We start from the raw sequence: 27,573 nt of genomic DNA, 5'->3' as shown, positions 1-27,573 counted from the left end.
TTCATTCTCAGATCTCTAATCCAGTGCCTGACAGGAAATGAGTACTTGATACTTGTTGGTTGACTCGGAGAATATTTGGAGATGGTAGCTTTGAGTAAGGAAGGTACCTTAGTAGTCAAGTTTTTCTTTCACTGCCTGTGTTCTTACTTATTTTGGCAGACATACAAATAAGGCCAATAGTTTTGTAGTATTGATTGTTTTTCACTACTTGTAGCTAAAGATTTCCCTCATCTATGTTGTTGCATAATTATATGTTGGGGTTTTGTGTTGGGGGGGAAATGAATGTTTTGACTTAGAAATTTCTCTTCCTGCAAAAGATGTTTTAAAATTTTTCTTCTAGACCTGTTTGGACATACCCTAATAAAAGAATAAGCTCATGGCTGGGGAATTCTAATGCAATTATCTATAGCATTTAACACACGGCAAGTGATCAATAAACACTGACTGAAATGAATTTATTTATTTATTTATTTTTGACAGAGTCTCACTCTTTTGCCCATGCTGGAGTGCAGTGGTGTGATCTTGGCTCACTGCAACCTCCGTCTCCCCGGTTCAAGTGATTCTCCTGCCTCAGTCTCCTGAGTAGCTGGGATACAGGCACCTGCCACCATGCTCAGCTAATTTTTGTATTGGTAGTAGAGATGGGGTTTCACCATGTTGGCCAGGCTGGTCTAGAACTCCTGACCTTAAGTAATCCACCCGCCTTGGCCTCCCAAATTGCTGAGATTACAGGCATGAGCCACCGTGTCCTGCTGAAATGAATTTGAAAGGCAATGTGGTAAAATCCAGAGCCTAAAATAAAACTTGAGGTTCTCAATCCACACTCAGCCAATTGTGTGATCGAGTTCAAGTCATTTAACTACTTTGATGAGTGGTTTTCTCCCATTATTTCCACATCCTGCTCCAAGCCCACTAACCTGTGAGGCTTAAGATCTTCAATTAAAGTTGTACTAAATTGTTTTCGAAGAAGATAAAAATGTCAACAATGGTACAAATTATACAGGTTATAACTCTGTTACACTTCCAGAAGGAGATTTAAGATGCAATACATAAAATATCAGCTACGTGGTTGCAATGAGCAATGATAGAATTTAATTTTGTTATATTTTCAGATGAGCTCATCCATGTTCTAGGTAAAAGCTAAACACAGAAAATAACATGGCCTCATGCTTAAGGGGAAATGTGTAATAGTGCCCACTGGGAAAATGGAACAATCGAGATGTGGCTCTAACAGTGACCTTGCTTGCCAGGCCTTTCCTGCCCACGTTTTCCTTCCTTTGGTCGTCCTCTTCTTCTGGAGGTACACTTTCACTGGCAAGGAGTATAAAAAAGCTATTACAAAAAGAAACCAGTAAAGTAATAAAATACTGACCCAGTGGGCAAGGGAATTAATTCTATAACTACAGAATGGTGTGTGGGAAAATATGTACAGACAGGAGATGAATTAAAAGAAGCACTGTGCATGTTACGAACTTGAACAGGAATTTTTCAAAACCCTATAATCTCACTTTTTCCCTGCCTTATTTTTCTGGATATATTTGACAGCTCAGAATTCCTCAGTGACTCTTTTAAAAAAATTTCACATATTTTTGTTTCATCTTTTTTCCCTCCCTTTCGCAGTCTTTAAGCTCTCATCCTAACCTTACAAAAAAGAAAGAAAGGAAAAAAAAAGGAGAAGAATCACAGGGCTGGGCTGGGGCTGACATGTAACTCTCTATTTCAGAGGAACCTCAACTTCTCTGCATTTGTGTCTCTTTATCTGTATAGTGGGCATAATAATACCTGTCTCAACTATGAAACAAGAACATGTGACTAGCAAGTGGGAGGACATGTGCAAAAATTAACCTCTTCAGTGGCATCATCACTATCTCTCCTCTCAAATCTCTCCTCAACTAGGTACGAGACTAGTTGCATGCCTCCAGGGCCCAGGTCCTTTCATGCTTTTCTATGGCCACATCCTCTCACTTGCCCACCCTGTAAATATTATTTTATTTGTCTGTGCTGCCATCCCATTTTATTTTTTCTGTTTCTCTCCTGTTTTTAGCTCAAATGAACAAATAGCTTATCAGTATTTACAATCTATTTAGCAATAATTTTTTAAAGCCACATATAATTACATTCCTGTGTGAAATTAAAATGCCTATTCTAATTCTTTCTTAAATTGGAACCATGTGAAATTTTCTTTAAAACCTATTAATCATATTTACATCGTATTTTTAAAAATTAAGCTTTGTTATTAATCATATTTACAAATAGAAAACTTAATTTTAATATTTTTATATATTCACTATAGTTACTGATTTCCTCTTTGCTCTAACTGCCCTCTTTTGAAATTGCCCCTACAAAAACACCTTTAGTGTTTATAGAAATAGAGTAGGATAAGTAGAACCAATTCCCCAAACTCCTAAAAATTTTTGTAGGAAAAATATCTCCTTCACACTGTCCACACCAACTCAGTACTATGAAAACATTTTTTTCCTTTCATCTCTACAATGTGAAGAAAAAATAAAAATTGAAAGTTTGGTTCCCACATTACTTCAAGAATATAATTTTTTTGTTAGATAAGGATCCCAAAATACTTCCTACAACATAGCCCCTACTGTTCCTTGTTTAGTCCAGATTATTGTTTTAAAGAAAGCAAATTAAACAAAGGTATTGGTGACACTGGACTGGAGTTCTCTGATGCAAAATTATAGATCTCTGGGGATCTTTCAAATATGTCTTACCTAGTTGCTATTTATCATCAAACATACCCAAATGTTTGTAGTGTGTGAATATTTTAAAACAAACCTAGCATAGTGTCTGAGTACAGAGTTAAGTCAATAGTTTGCAAACATCCCTTTGTTTCTTTATATGCATTTAGCTACTGCTATACCTTTTTCAATGAATGAAGCAGACCTGAGCACAAACAATAAAAGAAAGCAAAAATTACCAGGTTTGGACTTCACTTCACAGCTGGAAAGATTCTGTTGAGGCTGCCAGCAGGGGATCTTGCGTATTAATACCCTACCTGGAAGAGCTGACATGTTGAAAATGAGATTAACACCTTCCTGTTTTACATTAACTAAGGCTAAAGTGTCATTTGCCTTATCAGGAGAAAAAATTTAATACTGAAATGATGGGGTTGCAAACAAGGTATGGTTCTAAGAAAATGTTAAAATATGAGGTAGGGGTTTTGTGGTGGTGGTAGTGATTCTTTCAAGATAAATACCTGTACAAATAAAAGCCAGAATTATCAGGACAACTCAAAAGCTGAACATAAACACATGTAGCACAACAACTCCTTTTCAGGCCAATGCTAATTGACACAGTAAATAACTTGTCAGACTGCTTAAAAAATAAAAATAAATGAATACACTATGTCAAAGAGTACTGATGCTTAGGTATTTGTTGCCAATTCCAGACTAGCCTAGAAAGAGAAGAGCTAATATAAATGATTTATTCATTCAGATATAAGATAGCACTTTTTAATTCTCTCACTTCACAATTCATCTAGTTACATATTTACTAAAGATGAGCATTTAGATGAAAAAAATATTAAAAATTCTAATGTGAGGAAGCCTCAAAATCATTGTCATGTATAAGTGGGAATGAGGTGGGAGAAGAGGGCCAGGAGTGGCTTGACATCTCCCTCATCCAGACATGCTCAAAACAGGTACTAGTGGCCTTTTCTCAGGCTCAGAAAGCTGAGATATCATCCATACGTACATCATCTTCAGTTGATAGAGTCACTCTGCTGTGCCAGGCCCTCTTGTAGGAGTGACAGAGAAACCAGAAGGACAGATAAGTTCTTTGTGCTCCAGGCCTCCTGGCCTGGGTGCAGACAGACATCAACAGTGGCCAGAATACAAAACCAACTCCAGTGGGTGAGACAGGAAAGACATAAACGTCCTCACTAGGAGCCCTGGGGGAGGGAGAATAACTCTTCTGGGAGGATCTGGGAAAATTTCCTAGAGGAGATGTGGTGTAAGTTGGATCCCACAGAATGGGTAGGGTTTTAACAGGTGGGAAGGAAAAATGGTGGAGAGGACTCTCTAGGGAGAATGGACCAATTCATCATATTTTGACACCACGATCACATGGAGAATTATGGTGTAATAGACACCCAAAATGTATCAGTGAAAAATATGTTGTTATGGAGATTATAGTCAGTAATCCACTTTTTTTGGGGGGGGGGATGGAATGTCGCTCTGTCACCCAGGCTGGAGAGCAGTGGCGTGATCTCCACTCACTGCAACCTCCACCTCCTGGGTTCAAGGGATTCTCCTGCCTCAGCCTCCCTAGTAGCTGGGACTACAGGCATGCACCACCATGCCCTGCTAATTTTTGTAGTTTTAGTAGAGACGGGGCTTCATCCTGTTGGCCAGCATGGTCTTGATCTCTTGACCTCATGATCCGCCCACCTCAGTCTCCCAAAGTGCTGGGATTATAGGTGTGAGCCACCACGCCCAGCCAATAATCTACTTTTAAAAAAACTATATATGTATACTGAATATACAAGTGATAAGAAAGAGGAATAAAATCGGCCTTTATTCTGCTTGCTAAATGTCTACTATTCAAGTTTTAAGAATAACACACACTGGTAGCTATTGTTTCTATTCATTTCAGAGCTTCTAATTGCTGCTATGGGGTCTCAATGAGAAAGAAGGGAAGTGGGGAGGGGGCAATGAAAATGTATGAGATTTTCAGGAACGCCAACAATGTGAAGTTAGAATCCTACTCTAACTACTTTCATTCATTCTTCCAAAGGTGACAGTGGTCTGTTGTGTTCAAAATTAGCTGGAAGAGGACAAGCGGTTTTAAGGTAGCACAAGGGAAGGCAACTTAATACCTCCCTAAGGAGAAACCACATGGACTGTGCTGGTGGAGAGGATAATAATAGCAATAATAATAATTTTAAAAAAATAGTGTAGAGGTGGGGTGGCAAGGGTGGGGAAGGAGTTCTGATAACTTGGAATGAGGTGGGAGGAAGAGGTGGAGGTAACCTTTGCAGGTGTTCAAGGAGGATTTGTAAGGGATGCAAAAATAAGGACAACTGAAGCTGTGAGGCGGGATACAGGAACATATCCAGTGAGCTTCTAGGAATAATGGAGAGCACACATTGCATCATCAGGATCACTGAGACCCGAATCCTCTGGGGAAGTCATGTCTTTTTTGTACTAGATGTTTTGAAGCTTGAGCTGGGGCGGGGGGTGAGGCGGGAGAGTGAAAGAGGAGGGGAAAATCACTGGGAAAAATTAAGCAGTCTGAAAGGAGGGTAAGATTATGAAGATAAATGTTTACATCTCTGCTGCTTTGTATCTCTTGAAATGAAACTGTTTTTGAATAGTGCTGCATCTGTACTGTAAGAACGTGGGCATTGTGAACAAATTGACTGCCTCAGATGATTTGACACATTTTGATTTCCGCTTAGGAAAATATCTGTTAATCCTATTAGATTGAGAAGGAGAGGGTCCTGAGCAGGAATGCAAAAGATCAAATCCTTCCCCATCTTGTGCACACTCTCCCAATGCCAAGGTATTAAAGTCTCAGCTATTTCCAAAGACCCGGTGCATCATCCCTGACCTGCTTGGCATTATATCAAAATCCCTTCTTCTCCACCTTTCCATCCTTGCCTGGCACTAGCTAAAATCATGACAAAACTGGATGGCTGCCCTCTTTCTCTGGCAAGCTAAAGCAGAAAAGAGATCTTATTTTATGCTTTCCTCTTTATGTAATTTTGTTTCCTTTCTTCCATCCTTCTTCCTATTCTTTTCTTCCTTCTCCCTCTCTCCCTTTTTTTGTCTTCTTTATGTGGTTTGCTGTTTGCTAATATTCAACTCCAGACCATTCTTTGTGTTTGGCAAAGGAAGCAGTTTTATTGTTTGGTAACTCCAGGGGGGATATAGTGTCTATGATGTTGTCTAGGCCAAACCTCCCCCAGGAAGGTTAACTACCTCTACCCTACTCTCAAAAGGGAAAGGATGGTAACCACACACTTGAGCACCAGCCATTCTCTTTCGTGAGAAAGTGGATCTGTTCCTGCCCAGGAGTACTTTTTCTTTCCACAATGGTGTAACTCAATATTGCAATGCAATTAATTTACTGAGATCAGGACCAGTTATCTGGAATCTGAATCTATAGAGTGCACATTAGGAATAAGGGCAACAGAAGACAATTTTTTTTTTTTTTTTTTTCCTAACGACTTTCTGAGAAAAGGTTCTTCTTGGAGCGACACCCAAGTCTGATCAAAGGGTCTGTTCATCTGTCTCAAGAACCAACGCTGAAGCCCAGCATGGAGCTAAAAATATGCACTCACAGTCCTAGAAAATTGTATTCATTAAACTCTACCTACAGGTCCTCGCCCAGAATCTGCTCTATGCCAAAGCAGCGTGCTGCTGTTAATCCTCCTTTATAGATTAGGCAGTAAAATAAAGAGGGTGGGGCTGAAATGCAGGGGAAGTCTGCACACGTGTTTGGAAGAGAAGAAAAGGAAAAGCACAGGGAATTCTTGTTCTCTCCTTCATGTTCCGAGTTGCCAGGGTTGTCCAGACACCACCGAGAGACACAGGGCTTTTTAGCGTTCACTGTATTTTCACTTCCACTGGGTAAGTGCTACATGTAAAATGGGAATTTAGAGACAAGATCAAATAAATGCCTTTCAAACTGTGGCACACTGTTATTTTTGGATCCCATCCTTCTTTGTGTGTTAAGAAGGAAATAATAATAATCATAGCTGACATTATTGAGCACTTACTATGTGCCAAGTACTGTGGTAAGTTGTTATTTACATAATCTCATTTCATTCTTCACGATCTCTGAGCTAGGTGCTTGTGTTGCCACCATTTTGCAGATGATGACATTACAGTTTAGAAAGGCAAAGTAACTTGAGCAAGTAAGTGGCAAAGCTGGGATTTGAACCCTAAGCTTCCAAAGTCTTGCTCATAACGTCTATGCCACAAATATGCCATCTCTAAATACTTCCCTTAAAAGTATGTTTTCTGGTTTTCATTTATGATTTTCGTGACTGCTCCTTAATAATAGTTCTACTATTATCTTAATCTTTACCATTTTCTGCAATCAGGTGATAGGGTTCCTTGGAAGCTGGAAGTGTGTTCTTCCTCACCTTTGTATCTACCCTGCAGCTCTTAAAGCAAAGTATCTTGCACAGAATAGGAGCTAAATAATTATGTGTTGAAATGCACTTTACATTATCTCTGTATCTAAATAAAACCCATCTAAACGAGTCCACTTCCCAAACATTGGGATTTTCCTCCTCTTTGTAGCCATCCCTTTCTTCTTGTTTTGCTTTCGAAAGGTTGATTTTGAACTGGAGGGACATTGCAGTTGTCTTGTCACTTAGCGGGATTTGAAAGTGAGAGTCTGTGTAGTGTTTTAGCCTGCCCTCAGCAATCAGGCCTCACACTCGCGAGGCTCTGATTGTAGGAGTTGCCTTATTTGCATTGATGAGGATGAGCCAGCTGCTAGAGCATACAGAACTGCACCTGACACAATCACGGAGTTCAGGATTAGCACGGGGAATCAGGAATCCACTGGGCTGGCTGCGTGGCAATCTCAGCCCTACATTAGAGTCACTCATGCAAAATGACCCAAATTTGCAATGAGCACAATTAGCAATACAAAGATGCATGTTAATTTGGGGGCCTGATATTTTCTTACATTTCCCTAAATTAAAAATAATAAATACATTCTTTCCTAGACAAGTCTGGACATGAAAACAATTCAGGGGATTATGAGTTTGCAAAAAATGTGCAAACCCCAGAAAATGTGGTTTCTTTGGGTAACCAGCCACTGCCCACCCCCCCCCCCAAAGTATTAAGTGTGGCATCAAATAGGGTAAGAGCTTTGTGGTATCATGCCCCTTTTTCAATCAGTGGAAAACAACTATTTACAAGGATAAAAATAATTATAGCTATAACAGGCAGAAAAGAAAAATTTAAGCATAAAAAAGGTTTTGATATTTTATATGATGTATTCATATTTCTGAGACTATGTTTGGATCACATATAACCACAGATATACTCAACTATTTCTGAATTTACTAAAAGTACAAGAGATTGTGTTGAATTTTTATTAAACAGAGTTTATAAATCAAATTGAACATTCTCCAACTCTGGGCTGTGTTTCCATATGTTTGCAATCTATAGGTATTGAAATGCTCACCTATACTTTAGGAAAAAAAAAACCCCACAACATTTTGCAAAGATTGAATAAATGATCATTCGAAGCAAAAGCATGCAGTTCAAAAGCTAAACCTCCCATTGGAGAACAGAAAATTTAATGAGCTTTTAATGGAATGCAATGCTCAGAGTAGTAAATTATTTGTTAGTTGACGATGCAATCAGCATGCTGATTAAGGTTGCTTGGTTTTTTACTAAACATTAACTGAATGAAAACGGGTAGTCCTTGTTCTGCTTGGGGGGCTTTAAGGAAGCAAATGGACTTTCAGAACAGAGATTGTCAATAAAGGTGAGTGCACTCCAGGTGTCATTTGAATATGATGATAAAATACTAGTGATAAATATTTAAAAGCATTTTAAATCCACAATGTTCGCCTAGGGTATTATGGACTCTGTTTAAAGAAACAGTGGGCCTTAGCAGGCCTAACAACAATCCCTCTATCTCTCTCTAGAAAGAAATATCTAGATCTGCTTTCTTTTATTGCAAAAGAAAAAAGAGGGGTGGGTATGCTTTGAAAATATGAACCAGCATGGATGCAGAGACCAGGAACGATTGGGAGTTTGGAATGTAAACCTAAAAAGAGACAAAAAGGACAAAAATCAAAACAAAGAAAAAATATTCTGACAGCAAATAAAAGAGACATCTGTTTCTCTGGATAGATTAAGATAAAAATTTAATTAAGCAGTTTCAATATTCCAATGTTTAAAAATAATTGCTATTAGAATATATATATATATTGAAATTTATAAATGATGGCATTCTGAGGGCAAGAAATATTGTGATATTGGAGTTATGTTCTGTCTAATTTAGAGGGTCTGAAAAGGAACAAAGAAAAAGAACAAAACTTGGAAATACCTTATGTAATGCTTATTTTTGTTGTTAGATTGTTAATACAGAATTTATTTTAAAAATTATTTACTATATATTAATCGATATGTACATTAGTCATAAATTATTGATTTTGAGAGAGAGATTTTGTTACTATTTATACTGCCAGATTTATTTCTCTCCCAAAAGAGGGATTTTTTGTTTGTTTTTCTCCCTACCAATTGAAGAATTGTGGGTTTGTAGGTTAATTTTCTTTGAACAGCTACAAAGTTCTTTTTCTATAAATCCCAATTAGTTTCATTATCGGTGATTCTCTGGCAATGATCAGGTACCCTTAAAATCCGATAAATAACTACCTCTCACTTTTAACTATTCCTGTTTATGACCCAAGAGGTTAAAAGCCTTTGACTGGCATTTGACTTCTGACCTCATATAAATGTTATCTTATCAGTTCCTGCTTGTTAACTTGTATTGAGTGCTTGTCCCTGATGGCTTTTAGATAAAGGGTTGTGGGGGTTTTTCCTTTTTTTTCTTTTTAATATATTTCCTGTAGGAACTAAACCATTTGCTTTGTTCTTTGCCTAGTGCAGTCAAGTCTGCTCAGTAACCTGCTATAAATCTATTAGAAAGAGCCAAATATGCTTTTATTTATTTCCTACATTATTTTTAGTTTAGCTTTATGGGTGGAATTTTATGATAAAAATTATTTATTATAATTAATAGTAATAATTACTAGTGATCTTAATCTTTTAACCTGTTTGTCAGGAAACTGGTTAGCTTAGTATTTTCTCTTTTAAAAAAAATATTAACAATTTAAAAAATTTAGCTTTGCATTTTGCACCAGCATGAGATGAGTTAGAGAGATAATTTATGGAAATCTTGTCTCCCCAGACTTCAGAAGTCTGGCTAATGAGAGAGTCATCAGTAAGATATATCTTTTTTAAAACATCGAATCCAGACCATGAACTGTGCATTTTCTAACCTTTGGGGAGAAAGGTGGTGGCCTGGCGCCTTCCTTTGCCCTTCTGTCCTAAGAATTAAGAAGGATTTTGGCCTTTTATTCCATTTGCAGCTGTGTGTGTTGTTCACACATTCAAGTGTGTATGTGTGTGATTCTAGTCACTATGTACAAACCTAAATACATTTGAATGTTTGCATTTTAATCCCTTTCCATACCTCGATGGTATCATGAGGGTATTCTAGGCAGATGTTGGTGCCTCAGAGGCTGCCTCATTTGCAAATGACCTACAATGTGATTTCTAAACAAAATATTACATTAATTTTCATGTGGAAAACAGGCAGTAAGGAGGGGGAAGAAGGAAGAGGCAGCCATCTTGGAGTCGTTTTGCCTTTTAGCCTCATTCTTTCGCCTCCTAAGGCTCGACAGTTAGAATATTATCTTTATTTTTAATTGGCCCTCAACATAAAGCAAGAGGCATATACAAGAGACCTTTGTATTCATGTTTAGAGTAGCAGAAAAGTTGTAACCTCTTTGGACTTTAAATAATAACTGCTACTATAGACAAACTACAGCTATTATTCTCTAAACTTCTAAATAAATATACATATAAATGAAGCATATGCTACAGCTTGTAAGAGACCTGTACAAAACTTATTAAGGGAAACAAATGTCTATTTGGACCATTCATTTACTGCTATCTAAAGAATTAATATGTCAGTAAAGTTATCTGCCCTTCCTCCTCCCCATTCTTTCTTTTCTCCCCAAACACATACTCACATGCACGCACATAAACACACGCATTCAGACACCCCCACTATGGAGAAATGGCAACCCTGGAAACTTTTTTTAAAAGAGGAATTCCCTTTCTCTTAGATCATGGGTATTTAAGAAAGAGGGAGAGAGAGAGAGAAAAAAAAAAAAAACAGCTTTTATGTTTTATTTTATTTTAATTTTCTGTGTGTGGAGAGCTGCTATGGCTCCATAATGTCCCAACCCTGCTTTCATCACGCTCATATTCTGGCAACACACAGGTTTAATGCAATTTGTCCTAACTTTTCATTTCAACCATTGCTTTTCTCAAAGTGGTCAGAGTTTAAAGACTGCAAAAGCAGAGGGAAAAGAAATACCACGGCAGGGGGAAAAAAACAAACCAACCCCCAAACTGGAGCTGGTATTCAGTGCATTGACACATTCTCAAATGTTTTCTCTGTAGTTATAACACAAAAGCGCTTTCTTCCCTGTTTTGATGTGTTAAAGACGGAAAGAGAGAGGACACTTCGAAGTGGTAAAATAAGTATTTGGAAAGCACAGGGAAAGTATTTCTCCTTTGAATGTCCAGAATGTGTCAATAATGTGTAGATACTCTACCATTTAATATTAATTAAATTTTAAAAGATGGAAAAGAGATGAAAAGTTAAATTTAGGCACATTGTCTCTCATGTGCTGAACTTTTAGCTATCAATGTTGCCTTCTGTTTTGCATAATTAGAAGTGCATCCAAAGCCAGTCACTTTACTGTGTGTAAAATAAGGATAACAAGGATGCTAAGTCTCCCTGAGAAGGGTGTGAGTGGATCAATAATACATTATTGTTTAATTTTGACATTTGGCAGAAGAAACCATAAACTTTTACTCCTGTAATGTCAGTAATCTGAACTAATTTTCCTAGGCAATATTATTTGCAGATTGTTTTACTGAGTGAAACAAATAAGAATTTGAAAGACAAAGATGACCTGATTCTTAAACACTGGCTCCTAGTCTAAGGACCAAATTCTCTGAGTTGAATCCCAGAGTCCTTCACAATTGTACTGTCTACCCTGGCTTTTTAAAAAAGATTTTAAAAGGTAAGCTAGACGATTTCAAAACTGATGAAATTATGCCACCATTCTTATTTATATCTAATTCATGTTTTAATATATAGTCAGAAGTTTTAGTAGACCTAGAGTACAAAGAAGTGTTTACTTAAATCAGTTTCTAAACCAGTAGAAGCTAACTTCCCCAGAATATTTTTGATGTAATCATTTTAAATCATTGTAATTAGAAGAACAATAAGATGACGAGAAACCAAGGCCCTCGGTTTTTCTGTATGGCTGTATCATCCAGCTTCATAAAGTTACTTAATGATGTATTTTAAAATATTGTTTATGTGAATGTAAACTTACCCTAATTATATACTAAGAAATGTAGTCCGTTTGATTTTTTCCCATTCCTTGCCTCAAAAATCAAACCTGCTCTGTTTGGAAAAAGCTGAGGCTTCTGTGATATCATGGACCTTTTTATATTTCAGCAAGGAAGTGGAGGTCATGGAGTCAAAAATATCAAAATTTTCAGGACCCAAGTTATTGCTGTAAGGTTTTATCCTTTCCTTTGTGAAGGCTGATGCAGATGGATTTCTAGTTTCCTTTCGTTTCTGTCCTCTTGTCTATGTGTTTTCTTTATTTGTATAAATTGCATTGTCCTTTCTATAAGAATGTTTGAGCACACTGTCCCTGATAGATTCTCATTCTCACTCCTCTCAGCTTGTTTGAGATTTAGAATGGGGGTGCTTTTCCTTATTTTAAAAGCTTTGCAATTTTAACTCCGAGAGCCAAGACTGGTTTTCTATCCATCGGGACCTGCTCAAAGGTCACCCTCAAGATCATAAGCCATGTTCACATCCTTCTCATGGGAAAATGATAAAATAATATCCACAGGCATCTGATACTAGGGGCATGGCCTGGACACACACCTTGCCCTCTTCCCCTTGACCTCTCATCTGCCCTGAAGAATGAATACATCCATCCCCAAAGTTGATGCTTCGAAGTGACCAGTCAGACGCTAGCAGGTCAGCTGGCTATCCTCTTGGATAGAGGGTCCATAAATTAAAGAAATGTTGGTGTGGTTGAAAAAGGAAGGTAGTCCAGCCCAAGGGAAGCCACGTAAATCTCTCCTGGAGCTTTGTTCCCAGTAGGGAGTGGGGGTGAGAGTTGGGGTAGCTGGGGGCTGTGGGCTGTTATTAATGCCCTGGCCTCCTGCAGTGGGTGCTAACTTGTTGTGCATGAGAGCTGCCACCATCCTTCCCAAACATCGGGCGCTTGGAAAAGTCAAGCACAGTTGAGCCCTGATTTTCATTTAATAGTCAAAACCAAGATGCATTTGGGCTATGATGATAGGACAGCTCCCTTGAAAAGATTATTTGAACTACAAAGGCATTCATTTAGGGCTAGCAATGTTGCAAAAGGGCCCGCTAGAAATTAGCAGCCTGTCCTGGTATTTGGAGAGCAAGAGTGACAACTTATTGGAAGTTCTCAAGGAATCATTTATATTTCACACTCCACTAGGCAGCTGATTTGAGATTGTCTGTTAGCATAACAAAGGCTCTGAGCCTGTGAACTTCAGAAACCTTTCGACCTCTTAGCTGCTGGCATGAATAGCCCCCAGTCCTGCCTATAGAGATCTCCCAAAGCTCCCCTGTTCGTGGCTAAATTGTTAATCAGGGTAATTTAATATAGTTTTCAATATGCCTCATCTCTTATTGGGAAAGGTATTCACAGCTTCCCTACCCCTGAAAAAAAAAGTTCTTTTATTCAGCTGTGAGAGGGGCAGCTGCAGACAGACCCCCATCCCTTGCTTCTCCCCCCAATCCTTCACAGCCGCAATGTTCTGAGCAGCAACCATAGAGAAGGGCCAGAAAGAGAAACTCAGAACGACGATCCGATCCCCTGGCATGCACTCCACCCTGAACCTGAAACTCCAGCCTATTTATGCTGGGAACCGCCAAAACAAAAACCCAAGGCTCAACCATAACTGAAACCTCAGAGTCACACACACACACACACACACACACACACACACACACACACACACACACGCGCCACACCTCCTTCTCCACCCTCCCTTCACCAACACCCTTCCCCTCCCCCCTCATCTCCCAACTAAGCTTCTCTTGTGGTTCTGGACAAAACGCACCAGACCCCAAGGCCTGCTAATTTTCATTTCTCTCATCTGTCCAGACAGCCCACACCGTCCTGCACGCTCCTTCACACAGTCACACTCGGCCTGGCCCCTGCATCCACTCCCAGTGTCATATACACTTGCTCTCGCCTGCTCCCTCGTACACTATCAATTCACATGTACATTAGTTAGCTGAAAAGAGCCAGAGCACAAATATATTCATTTTAATCCAGTTAAGACCTAAGAGGTCTCATAGGATATTATTCAATAGTTTGAAAACTAAGTATAAAACTCAGATTTTGCTACGCTGTCTCATCTCACAGAGGCCTACAGTATGCCTTTCTTTCACTTTATACCATGTATGTATTCTAAAAAAGTAAAATAAAAGCGAATAAAAAAACAATCACAAGCAAAATACCCAGCTTCTGGCAGGCACTATGCTCAAATATTATCTTTTTAATGACTGTTTCTAGCACCCATGTGCACATCAGAATAGCAATTTTATACAAAGAAAGAAAAAGTATGAAGTCACTAATTACATTTTTAAAAATTAAAAATAAAAGGATACAATCTCTTAAACTTATTTTCTCTTTCTTTTCCACGTGAGCATTTTAAGGCATCTCGAAAGCATATCTGAGTGTTTCTGGATTGCTTTGGTTGTGGTTTTCTGTGTAATTGGTGCTCTGTCTTTGTGCGAGTTGAGACTGTGTGTTGCTTCTTTCTGGAACAGCCATTTCTCGCTTGTGCCCCGTTTTGGTTGGTGTGTTTGTCTCTCAGCCTCCTGAAGTTGGATAAAGGCAGGATGTAGTGCCTGAAGTATTTTCTTTGATTTTTCTTTAGTTAGAGTAGTCCCTGATGGGGGTTGGGAGATTTCTTCACTCACTTGGGTTCCTAATCTAGAATCTCAAAACTGCTGGGAGGTGGGAGACCAATTTCTATTTACAGCATCAAGGAAAGGATTATTAAACCTCCAAAATCAGAAGTACAAACATAGATTTACACTTAATAAAACAAGACAAAACAAACAGCCCAGCTTCTTTCCCAAAATATTTTTTTTTGGAATTAAAAAAAAGATTAAAATATAGGTTTACTGCCCAATTTTAATATCTAAGCAATGCCCAGAGGTGACATGTTAAAACAGAAAATAAAATAAATGTATCTGTGGTTATATTATATGGTAATCCTAAAGTCTGAATTTTCCTTTTTTTAAAAAAAAGGAATCTGACAGTTTTAATTTCAACATTGTGGAAGTTTTTAGATTATAAATATTTTTGCCAATAATCTGTGTATTATTCATTTTAATCGTGTCCCTTTTGGTTTATTCGGTTTTGTAAGTAGTGATTTCCATTTTCTCAGTGTTTTAAACCAAAGTATTTTAAAAATATTAATTGATAGTTATTATAAATTTGTGGGTAAGTATGGCTGGTTTCTTTTATAAAAAGCCAAAACTATGAAGTTGTTCATATATAAATATCACAATTTCAACTTTCGTAAGGTGTTTAGAGTAAAAAAATTATGGCTTTAAGCACAAGAAAGAAAAAATACACAATTTGCCTTTTTTCAATGCTTTTGCTTAACATTTTTTTCATTAGGTTTTTTCCTCATTAGAATTTATGATCCATGTCGATCATTACACTTTCACGTCTCTGATTTCTGTTAAATTTTCTGACAGAGGCTAATAAATATAAGGGAGCAAAAAGGCCTATTTGCTTTCATCTAAGGTGCTGAATATTTTCAGGTTGTTTGTATTTGCATTGAAATCTTTTCCATGTTCTTAATTTAAATTATTACAATTTGATTGAAATTAATTCTATTTGGAGCTAAGATGTAACAGGGTTTTTTTTTTTTTTTTTTTTTTAAGGAATTAAACAATGTGATTTTGCTAAATTATAACGTTTTCTTTGGCTTGAGCCATCTAACACCCTCTCCAACATGGCACAGTTTGGGCTTCATATTTGTGGAACAAGAATGGTTGGGGGGAGAAGGATGTATATTTGGAATGGTGTTTGACAGGGAGAATGAACGCAGACACCAGAACAATTATATTACAATCCCGTTGGGAATGCCAGCACCAAATTTAGCCAGACTGATGGGGTACTGTCTAGACGGTCCCTTTTGTGTATCAGCTGTTTTTTCCCTGCTTTATTGCACTGCCTGAATGTGTGAGTTGAACATGCATATGGATCCCAAGCATAACCATTCCTGCAACTATACATTGCTATTAAACTTCTCTCATTTGGCTAGGAATCAAAGGTTGTGTATTCCTACTATATTCCTTTACAATATTTTGTAATTAAAATGCAGCTTCCAGATTAGTGGCTTAACAAAGGTCATAAGACAAAGTAGAAGGTGCCTACGCTCTTTCTTTACATGAAGAAAATGTACAAATGTACTAGGTAAACATTTCTATCTTCTCAAGTATGTCCACCTCTTTTCTATAGAAGTAAAAAGAAACCAGAAGGAAAGGAATTAAAACAATGAGAGGAAAGAGGCACAGTACATGTAAATTACCACCTTTCTTTTTGAAAAGGGCAAAGGATAGAAAGAAAGAATATTTAATGTTTACAGTGTAATTAACGGCAGTGTGTGCTTTTCCTTTTTTTTTTCTTTTCTCCTCTTTATTTGGTAAACCAAATGGAGTTCAGTAATCAGTTCTTGTGAAGTCTTAGAATGGATTTTCAAACTCTTTTAAATACACGCTTACACAATTGCTTTTGTGTTGTTGAGCATATAGGAAATCCTAGAGACATTTCAGATCTAGGCAACTGTCAGGATTTTGTTTTGTTTGTCAAGATGGTGCAGGAAGGGTAGGGCTTACTTATATATGAATACAGTATCCACATAAAACATTCATTGTTCAAAGGAGCAGAAATGTACCCCTAAATAGGAAGCGCACTCCACGGGTGATGGGTACTAAGGTTGGATGCCTTTGCTAACAACCAAGAATTTGAAACGAACTCAAATTCATTATTACAATTAGAAAGTAAGAAACAGAATAATGCATTAATATTAATGAATGTAGGTATCAGATCCGCCTCTTTCTGTAAAAGGTTTATCAGCAACTTTTGTCTACAGTCACCAAAAATTGAAAGGTATGAGAAATTGGAATTCCACAGGATGTAAGTCATTATAAATAAAATTATTGTCTTGTAGTAGGTTCCAAAATGAATCCACTGTTTCAGGAAACAGGACCCCACATTTCACAGCACAAATAACTTTTGTTAATATGTACACACAAACTTTGTTTGGAAAAGGAATTCAACTTTCCATTTGCTGAAATTGTTTTCCATTAGCAAAGAGAAGAGCCAAAAGTTTTACCGTAAAGAAAAAAAATCAAGGTTAAAAGTGATAAAAAAAAATTTGTATAGTTATATCCTTCTTTCATGCATTAAATTTTGTCTGACTAAATGGTAAAATTTAGATTTTTTAAATAATAATTTTCTATGCTTTTCTGCTGAAATTTAATAACTACCATGTACTATGGACAACGAAGATTTTATTCATCTTTTGAGGACTAGATATTGAAGAGAGGTCTGTAAGAAAGAGAAAGTAAATTGTATTCCCAATTTTACTGAACAGGATAAAACAAGAAGTGATCTATTTTTTGGTTTGAAGCATTATATCAGCAAATCAACAATCATAAAATATGACCAGTGACACAGGATTGGGAAAATTCCCTGACTGAAAGAGGGGAGGAGATTGAACAAATGACATTAAACATGGAGACCTTGAGTAGGCACTTGTAGGCACTGGTATTAGCAATCTCTGAGGCCTAACTTTGGTACTATTAAGAAAAAATATAACCAAAGGCAGGGGCAGACAGCAAAAGAAACCAAGACTGAGAAATAGAGAAAGCAAGAGGAAAATGGTGGTGGGTGGGTGGGTTGGGGGTGGGTGGCATGCAGGGGTAGTGAGAGAGAAAGCAAGAAAAGGGGAGCAGAGAATGAATATTCTAAGCATTGTTTTAATCTAAAACAGAGACGCTTCCAGGAGAATGAATTTCAATGGAGCTGAGCCAAAAATAATTATAGAGATTTTCTTGTTTTGTTTTGTGAATGAAGAGCATCTCTTTTCTCTGGAGATGCGAGAGTGAGAAAGAGCCAGAGCCAAGAGATTGAAGTGATGCCCCTCTGCCCCTTTACTTCCACGCACCACAGTGGCAGACCTTTCTTTCTTCCCTTTTCCAAAAGCTATTGGCACCGAATTGTGCTAGGAAGAGAGGGACGTGGCAGCAGCCCTCAAACCTTAGCTGGATTTTCTATTCTAACAATAGCTTGTTTACTTGATAAGGCTGAAGTATTGAAATTGGAAGCAAGATTGGTGGTGGTGGGGGGCGAGTGGGTAGGGATACATAGTTTAGGTTCTAGAAATAAAATTGAGCTATTTACAGCTAAGAATATTCCCCTATTTGAGATACTTGAAACTTCCTTTGGGGTTTGTTTTACCAATTATATTTGTTTCCTTGTTTTTCATCATCAATAGCAAGCTACTAAAGGAAATAAAGTATTCTCTCAATTTTCCTCCATTTTCTCTGTGATGTAAAATCTTCATCTTGGAACCTTTTTTACAGGGAAAAATTGTCATTTGTTAAAATAGCTTGAGCTATGACTGAATTGTTGTGAAAGCAATATAATATACTCTTCATGAAAGCAGGAATAAAAGGCTTTATACTAATATGAAATACACAGGATTGGAGGAGAAACCCACTAACATTAATAGACTTTTGTGACAGAGTAATCATAAACAACTCAGAATTAATACCTAAAGACTATTAATTTTCTTAAGTTAAATTGACTTACATAAAAATCACACCAGTAAGTACTGTCAGAACCTGGATATTCTCTCCAAATCTCTTATTTTAGGTGTTATGTTGTGTTAAAGACCCTGTTGTCATTTTTATCATTCAGACATATTAATTCTACAAGTAGGCTTAAGGTATCACTTTTGTCTTTGTGTTGCCTGAGTTTTTTTTTTTTTTAAAAAGCAATATATTTCAGAAACTTAAGAACCAGTTCTTTTCCTCTACATCATATTTTACAACTTGTAAAAATTAACATTTATTCTTATAAATATTTGACCTGCTAAGTTTTAACAGTTTAGTGACCCAGTAGAAGAACAGCATAGAGAGTTGTAAATTTAATGGCTTAACACCAAAACGACCTTGATATGAATTAAAAACAAGAAAAAGTATTTATGCTATATTTGTAGCCAAGATTATGGATAGGCTTAAGGATAAACTTCTCAGAAAGTAGCAAAACTAGATATATTTTCCTTTAAAAGTTTTACAGCTGAAAATTGTTTTTCTGTCAAAGAACTATTAACATATATAGTAGTTAGCAGTAAAGATATATGATTTTATTACGTAGATACTTTTTTTATTTTTTAAAGATGAAATATGTCTTCATGTACGTGGGACTTTATTTAGGGATTTCCAAACATGTTTTAAATGTCACTGTGAATATATTGTGTAAATCTGTGAATATGAGCTTTATGAATCCACATTTAATTTAATTAATCATATTGATTCACTTGACATTTTTCTCCTCCTGAATCCCTCCTCCCCGCTTTTTTTCATCTCTCTATTAAAAGCATTTCTTTCACAGTAGTCGACTAATTTTTGAAGTAGATTTTACAAAATAAAACCGACAATGGTTTTTGAAGAACTTTTAAAAGCATTCAACTTATATTTTTTTTTTGGAGTGGTTAAATGAGTATTTAAGAATTCAAAGTACTTAATTACACTAATCTTAACATTATATTTAAAAACCCAATCCCCCTAATGAGTAGATCTACTTTTTAAAGAGAACAATTATTAATAATCACTATGCTGTATGCCAAAATAAATGTATGAAATTAGCAACAAATATTTATTTTTCCAAGTTTTTAAAGAAAACATTACCCTTTTAAAAATAAAATAGCTTGCAAAATAGCAACAGATTTAATAATTTTTTTATTCAAAATCTCAGTAGATACAATTTCAGAATTTGTGGTTGGTTATGCTGTATCATTTAAATTGCCAAGAGAAAATGTTAGTCTGCTAAAACATTTAGAATATGATACATAATAATTTGTTATTAATGACAATGTAATATATCACATTAACATGTGTATTTACTATCAAGCTCTACAACTGATTAGAAAATGAGGCGATAAAGGTAGATTTACAATGAATAAATGTCCCAAAGATATTAATGATAATAACTAAGCAAAAATGAATACAGATCCTTTGGTATGTGCACCAGGGTTTCTATATTTCACAAGAATATACAGATATATGTATACAGGTATGTGCAATATAGATAGATTTGTCATTATTTTAACATTGATCATCATATAATAAAATGGATATTTAAAGGTTCTATCTTGACCAATTCCTTTCTACACCCAAATTACTAAACCAGTTTTAGAGTTTAGTAACTCAAATTACTAAACGCAGAAAAGTTGCATTTCACTTGAAAGCAACCATGGAAATTGCACCAAAGGTAGTCTTATTTGTTTGCTCTTTTCATTTTGTAGTGGTATGGAGTCCAGTATATGGCTGTAGGGAGGAGGAAGTAGCAAGAAGCAATGAAAGGATTAGGATGGAAACTTCCTCGAGCTTCACGGGCTTGTTTGCTGGCCACAGATGCCATTATGGTATATAGATAAGATATGCTTAATATTAAGACTTTAAAAAGAGCCTCCACACTCCTGAAAATTCTGAGGCAAAGCTGAGCCTCTTTCTTTAGACCGTATACTTCATTCCCGTTGGCCCAGGAAGCCTGGCTAAAGATAGTCTCATCCAGCTCACACGCTTGGGTTTTGTCATTTCATGTCATAACCTCCACATTCCTTAAATGTAGTTTAAAAATGTGTTAAACGGAAATGCTGATATAAGCCTAAATGCAGCTGTACTTGCTGTTTCTGCTCTAACTTCATTCATGGTAGTGGATTTAGTTAAAAGGGCCCAGAACAACCATGCTTAACAGTAAGGAAGCAAAATCCTCTTGGCTTCAATGAGGGTTAGGTGTACGTAAGAGCAAAATGAACATTAGATATTTGCGACAAATACCTTCTGTGGAAATGTACACATTTCATTGATGTCCTCTCTAATGTATAGAAAAATATGCCACATTATGAATAAAGCCCTGTTTGCTTTTTTCCTATATTAAATGCTATTATATGTATCTTGAACATATGGAATATGCAGTAACATTTATGATAGTAATAGCTGACACCAAATAAGAACTGTTAGTGATCCTTGGTGTCTATTTAATCATAATCAAGGACTACCTGGTAAGCATTAAGTGACAATAAAGGGTATTCTTGCTAAAATATTATATGAGTGGGTAATAGAGAAAATGGTCACTTAGACAGAAAAGTCAACAGAAAATAGCAGTAATTATATGTGCCTTGTACATGAGCATACTGTATTACATTCAATGTACCATTGTACAATGTGCTATTACGGGGAAAAAAAAAAAAAAAAACAAACACCATGGTACCTCTCTTTGGTGATACAGCTGCATTTAGAAGTTTCCCAGAGCACAACATTTAGCTTTTCCAAGTGATTTTTTGGTAGAATTTCCCCTCCCAGTTAAAAACTGGTTTTCATCACACAACTGCATAATTATTTTTCTACAACTAACTATAATTACTTGTTTTGTGCATCTCTACTAGAGGGATTCAGTGTTTGCTGTTCTACCTCATAAAATGTATCTGTATTAGAGGCATGTGAAAAGGAGTATTGACCTTATATAATATATTGCTATATTGGTAGGGGCACACAGCTCTAATTCTTTGTAAAGGGCACAAAAGTCTATATTGCTTTGAGTTTTCCTTTTTGAATGCTATGTGAGTTTTCTGACTAAAGCATAAAATTGAAGATATCTGAAGACAAGAAACTTCACAACATGGAAATTACTTAGTACACAAAGAGACTTTCTCTCATATAGAGATACAATGGGTAACTGAATAAAAAAGGCTGTTGGAGGGATTTGTTGATAGTGGCATCATAGAAAACTCTGGAATCATTGATTGTGAGATTTGTCAAGCCAGAAAATCAGACACTGATTTTAAATCATTCAAGAATATGTAATCATTTTATGTCATTCACAAACTCTCCACAAATAAAAATAAAATTAAGCCCCTCCTGCCACAGTCTTCTTTTATCTACAACAGTTGTTCTCTTTCTGTCTTTTCCTTCCAACTCCTATTTGTCTAGCGTACTTTTTTCTTTGAAGTTCTCTTTAATCCTTGCTTTCCGATGTCCCTCCTTAGTCTTACTCACCAGTGACGCTGATAAAAATAAATAGTCTATTTAAAACAGATGAGTCAAAGCCAAAAAATAAATGACTGGTGTGTACCTTACTATTATTTTTAAAGTAAAACTACACCTGTGGCATTGTCTTAAATTTTTTTTATAATTTTAAAAACAAACTACAAAGAAAATGGAGGAGAACTGAAGTACTGTTTAATGTCTCTGAATTTATTTGTAAATATACATAATGTTAAATGCACTGAAGCCCTAGTGAGACTACTTTTGTGCTTACTGATCCCAGGGTGCAGAAAGAATTAGCTTATCCAGGAAAACTCAAAGTCATAATTAGTCTTGTGAGTTATAATAATCGGGTCTCATCCTGCATTTCTTTCTCATGTGGTACTCCCAGTGGGAGTTCTGCATGAAAAAGGACTACGGGATTGGGCATTAATAATGTTATACCTGTGAAATATGAGCATTTTCCTACAGTGCCAATCAGTAAAATTAGAAATCTGCCCCATCTTGGTCTTACTTCCTTCAGTTAAAAAAATAACATCAATATATATTTTTCCAATTCCAATAAAAACCTCTTAGTTTTAAAAATGTCTCTTGAAATTAGAAAATAAAAATGAGTTTATCCCCTAACTAAATATATCTTTTACTCTTAGCTTAGTTATAAGTATTACTGTAATTAATTTTTGTTTAAAATAGTTAGTAACACCTAAGTTTTACATGGTTTCCTCAAACAAACAAACAAAAAAATTAAGTAAGAAAAGAATCAATGAAACTCAGTGGAAACCTATCTTTATTCCCAAGGATCTCAGATAAACTTGCAATACTTTTTTCTAATTGGGCTATTCAGGTCTCTCAAACACTGTTGACTAACTAAGCTGACCAATCCAGCCTAAATTAAAGGGGAGAAAAAGTGCAATAGCTTGCAAACCCTAAGATGTTGACATTTTGTGAAACAGAAGTATTCCTTCGAAGAATTACATTATGAGGAACTGCCAACTAGAATTAGAAAAATAGGCTAAATGGAATAGTAGTTGTACACCCATCTAAAGTTCAACACTGCACAGCTTAATAACCCTAAAAATTTAGACAATAGTCCATCGACAAGTGAATAGATAAACAAATCATGGTATAGTCCAACAATGAAATATTACCCAGCAATGTAAAATAATAAACCACGAATACATTTTACAACATGGAAGAATCAACATAATTATTCTGAGTGGAAGATGCTAGACAAAAATGAGTACAAATCATTTATGTAACATTCTAGGAAATTCAAACTAACGTATAGGGACCAAAGCGCATCAGCAGTTATCGTTGGGGAGGGTCAGGAGGCAGGAATTACAAAGAGGCATGAGGAAACTTTGGGAGGAGTGATGGATGTGTTCATTATCTTGATTGTGGTAATGGCTTCACAGGTGTACACATAGAGATACATTTAAATTATATAGTTAAATATGAGCAGTTTGTTACATATCAATTTTACCTCAGTAAAGATGTTAAGGCCCAGCATGGTGGCTCACATCTATAATCTCAGAACTTTGGGAAGCCGAGGTGGGAGAATTGCTTAAGAGCCAGAGTTTGGGACCAGCCTGGGCAACATAGCAAGACCCCATCCCTGAAAAAAAAAAAAAAAAGAAAAGAAAAAAAAGAAAAAGCCAAGCATAATGACAGGTGCCTGTAGTCCTAGCTACTTAGGAGGCTAAGGCAGGAGGATCCCTTGATTCCAGGAGTCGAAGGTTACAATGAGCCACATTTGTGTCACTGCACTCCAGCCTGGGTGACAGAGCGAGACTTTGTTTCTAAAATAAGTAAATAAAGCTGTTAAGTATAAATGGACCAACTAAAATGGATATAGCAACCAATCAGAATGGATGCCAGCCAGTAACCAAAAATTTCAAACCATAAGTTTCAGAGTTATCTGGGACCATGAATAGTTGAATGTAAAGAATTTGGGGATTCAGACTGCCCTCTTCAACCCCTAGTTGATGTTTATGAACTCTGTTTTAACTTAAAACCTTTTTCCATTTTTTCCTGCTAAAAAAGGATACAGTCTTGAATGCGGTGAGCATCACGTTTTAGATTCTTTCTCTAGCAGTGCTACAAACTGTGTGACTTAGGGCAGGTGACTAATGTCTGAATATGACCAGACAATCGTTCGAGGCAGAGGTAAATTGAAAGATACTTTTTTCTAGAGAAAATAGAATCTCTCCATCAAGCATTTTGACTTTACAGTTTGTGTTTTTTTTCCACAACATCTCCAAAGATTTTTCTCTTCCCTCTCTTTACCACCACATGTGTGACAAAAACGGAGTGGGGGTGTTCACTGGAGGATGTTGTTAGTCAAACAGAAATTCCCTGAATATATTTGCCTATGGTGGATATCACTATGTAAGCTGATAAATTTCAGTTTGTTTAAGCCAAAAATTTATTAAAATCCACAATAAGGTGCAAAAACATCATATGGAGACTATCCTGAAATGAAGCACTAATAACTGATTTACCTAATAAAGTGTCTTGTTTGGTACAGAGCACATAACTGAGATAACTCCAGGTTGTTATTTTTATTGTTCTATTTTTTACTTACAACTAAGTTTTTAGGTGCATAACTTGAGCTAGATCAGTCCCCATCTTAAGAGAGAAGAAAATAATTTGTAAGAACCTCAGGGACTAAGCTAAAAGTCAATAAACATATGGGAAAAAAGACTGGAAGCAAATTGAATACATGTGCAAATTGACATTTTACCAAAAGAACATAGTTAGAACTTTAGGTTTATTAAGCATATGTCAGTAGAATTGAAACCAAAATCTATTTAGCAAGTGGAATGTATTTGTGAATGCAGAAATACATGTATTTTACATTACCTGAAAAGCACATTTTTCCATATTATGACTTAAACTTATCCTGATTTTAGAGATATAATATTTTAAATGTGTTGATGAAAACATTTTTATTTAGAGAATTAGGTGTATTTTTGTTTTGTAAAATGTTTGTCTTTTTGCCTGGGTCAATCCTCATACCTCATAATTAGATTTCTGCATATAAGATTTGCAATAAGAAAAATGTATCATTGACCTTGGACATGAACTTCTAACTGGTCTTATGTTGATGTGTTGATCTCCTGCATGTTAAACCTTTATACAGTAGGTATGGTTATAATCTTTGTTCTGAATGTTTTATCAAAGGGGAAAAAAATGAGAAAGATTCAATTTCTTTTCCTTTTCCTTTGTACTTTGCTCATGTCTTCTGTTTCCCTTTTTAGTGTGTTCTTTCCTCTCACCTTCCTCCACTCCTGTCACTTCATTATTTAGCTAATGATTTTTTTTCTTCTATTAATGTTGGTCAATGACCCAGACATTGTCTTCATTCTGAAGTGAAATTGATTTAGGCAAGTCCTCTAAACTATTCCTTGACTATGCTTAGAATTAAAGAGCTCTTCAGATACATGAACTATTCCCTTGTGTTCAGTATCTGTGATATTGTTTTCTTTTGTTTAATCTCTTTGCTCAGGATTTTAACTAGGACCAGTTCAGTGACGAAAGAATTCAAAAGACTTTTAAGAGATTCCACCACTGCCACCCCACCTGATTTCTGATGTTCCATATAATCCAATGAAACAAATACGCCTCCTTTCCCTTCAGACTATGTGAGAAGGGATCCAAAACCAAGCAGTTTGGAAGTCAGTACACACAGAGTTTGCTCTGTGCTTGGCTTCCTAGAACTGGGGACGCTTGCTAGAAAAACTCAAAGGGGCCTTTTGGTGTTGAGACGAAGATCTCTGTCCAAGCTGATTTCTTTTCTCGGTGGCAACTCTTGCTGTTTAGCTGTGACTTCCTGTTTCTGAGATGCTCAGCTCAATTAACTTCTCATCCCTCCCTGGCTCCTAATCTGAGGGGAGATATAAATCAGCATCATATTTATTACATGTTATGGCCACATTCTAGATGTCTATGTTTCTTATTAGTATATATTGACAAAAATCTGCCCTACCTATCTCACTGGATTCTCTTTTGGATCCAATGTGATAATTTATGTGAGATCTTTCTGCAAACTGTAAAGTATGATAAGGTGGTTTTACTGGAAACAACTGAAGACTAGGAGCTGATGTGACATGGCAATATCAACCAGGTACATATTGGTTGATTCAGACCCTTCATACTTTTGTTAATAGATCCTGACATCACCTTGTACCTTGTTTGTGCAAATATACACCTTTTTTTTTTTTTTTTTTTTTTTTTTTTTTTTTTTTTTTTTTTTTTTAGTTCACAGAGAATCAGATCATTAGGTAGCAACAATGAGTTGCTCCTTGTGGCATTTTACCATGTTAATATATAGGTGGTGTATAATTGTCAGCACTGAACCATTTGAATGTAGAGAATATTATAATTTTAAAAATCTTGTCTTCTCAGAAGAAATGTGAAAAAAAAATCTATGGCCAAGGCATTTAGATGATATCTTTAACAAGTTTTATCCTCTATTACATTTCCACACACCCATTCTCCCCAAAACCTAGACTTTCTGGCTAGGTACAATTGCCCTTACCTGTAAAGTCCAGCAATCTGGGAGCCGAGGTGGAAGGATTGCTTGAGGATAGGGATCGGAGACCATCCTGGGCATCAGAGAGATACCCTGTCTCTGCAAAAAAATTAAAAAATTAATTGGCCGGGTGCAGTGGCTCACGCCTGTAATTCCAGCACTTTGAGAGGCCAAGATGGGCAGATCACCTGAGGTCGGGAGTTCGAGACCAGCCTGACCAACATGGAGAAACCCTGTCTCTACTAAAAATACAAGATTAGCTGGGCGTGGTGGCACATGCCTGTAATCCCAGCTACTCAGGAGGCTGAGGCAGGAGAATTGCTTGAACCCAGGAGGCGGAGGTTGCAGTGAGCCAAGATCTCGCCATTGCACTCCACCCTGGGCAACAAGAGCGAAACTCCGTCTGAAAAAAAAAAAAAAAATTAGCTGGGTGTGGTGGCATACCTGTAGTCCCAGCTACCTGGGGGGCTGAGGCAGGAAGATCCCTTGAGTCCAGGAGTTCAAGGCTGCAGTAAGGTATCATCACGCCACTGCTCTCCAGTCTGGGTGGCAGAATGAGACCTTGTCTCAAAAAAAAAAAAAGAAAACACTTTTCTTTTTCTCTCATGATCCATTAACATAAAGTCACTTTCTATTTCACTATTATAAATAGTTACAAATACAATGAATTTATTAATTAATGACTATCATAATCACTATTAATTACTCTTAACTGTACAGCATTTCATGTAATCTGTTCCATAATTCATCTTTAAAAAGAATTCAGAGTTACCCCTGAAAACAATGAAACAGACAATATCAGTTATGGACTATAATCAGAATCAAAAAAAAAAGTATTTAGCACTTCAAAATGAAGAGCTAAACAGACATTGCATATCTTT

The 27,573-nt window shown here is 36.5% G+C and overlaps 1 long non-coding RNA gene across 1 annotated transcript in view; it reads left to right on the top strand.

Annotated features, from left to right (window-relative positions):
* Positions 1 to 27,573, top strand: part of LOC126957455 (uncharacterized) — a 173,243-nt gene that overhangs the window by 120,221 nt on the left and 25,449 nt on the right. The window lies entirely within an intron of this gene.

The sequence above is a fragment of the Macaca thibetana genome, chromosome 6 (genome assembly GCF_024542745.1).
Source record: "Macaca thibetana thibetana isolate TM-01 chromosome 6, ASM2454274v1, whole genome shotgun sequence".
NCBI lineage: Eukaryota > Metazoa > Chordata > Mammalia > Primates > Cercopithecidae > Macaca > Macaca thibetana.
The sequence above is the reverse complement of the archived record's forward strand: the minus strand, read 5'-3'. Positions and strand labels throughout refer to the sequence as shown.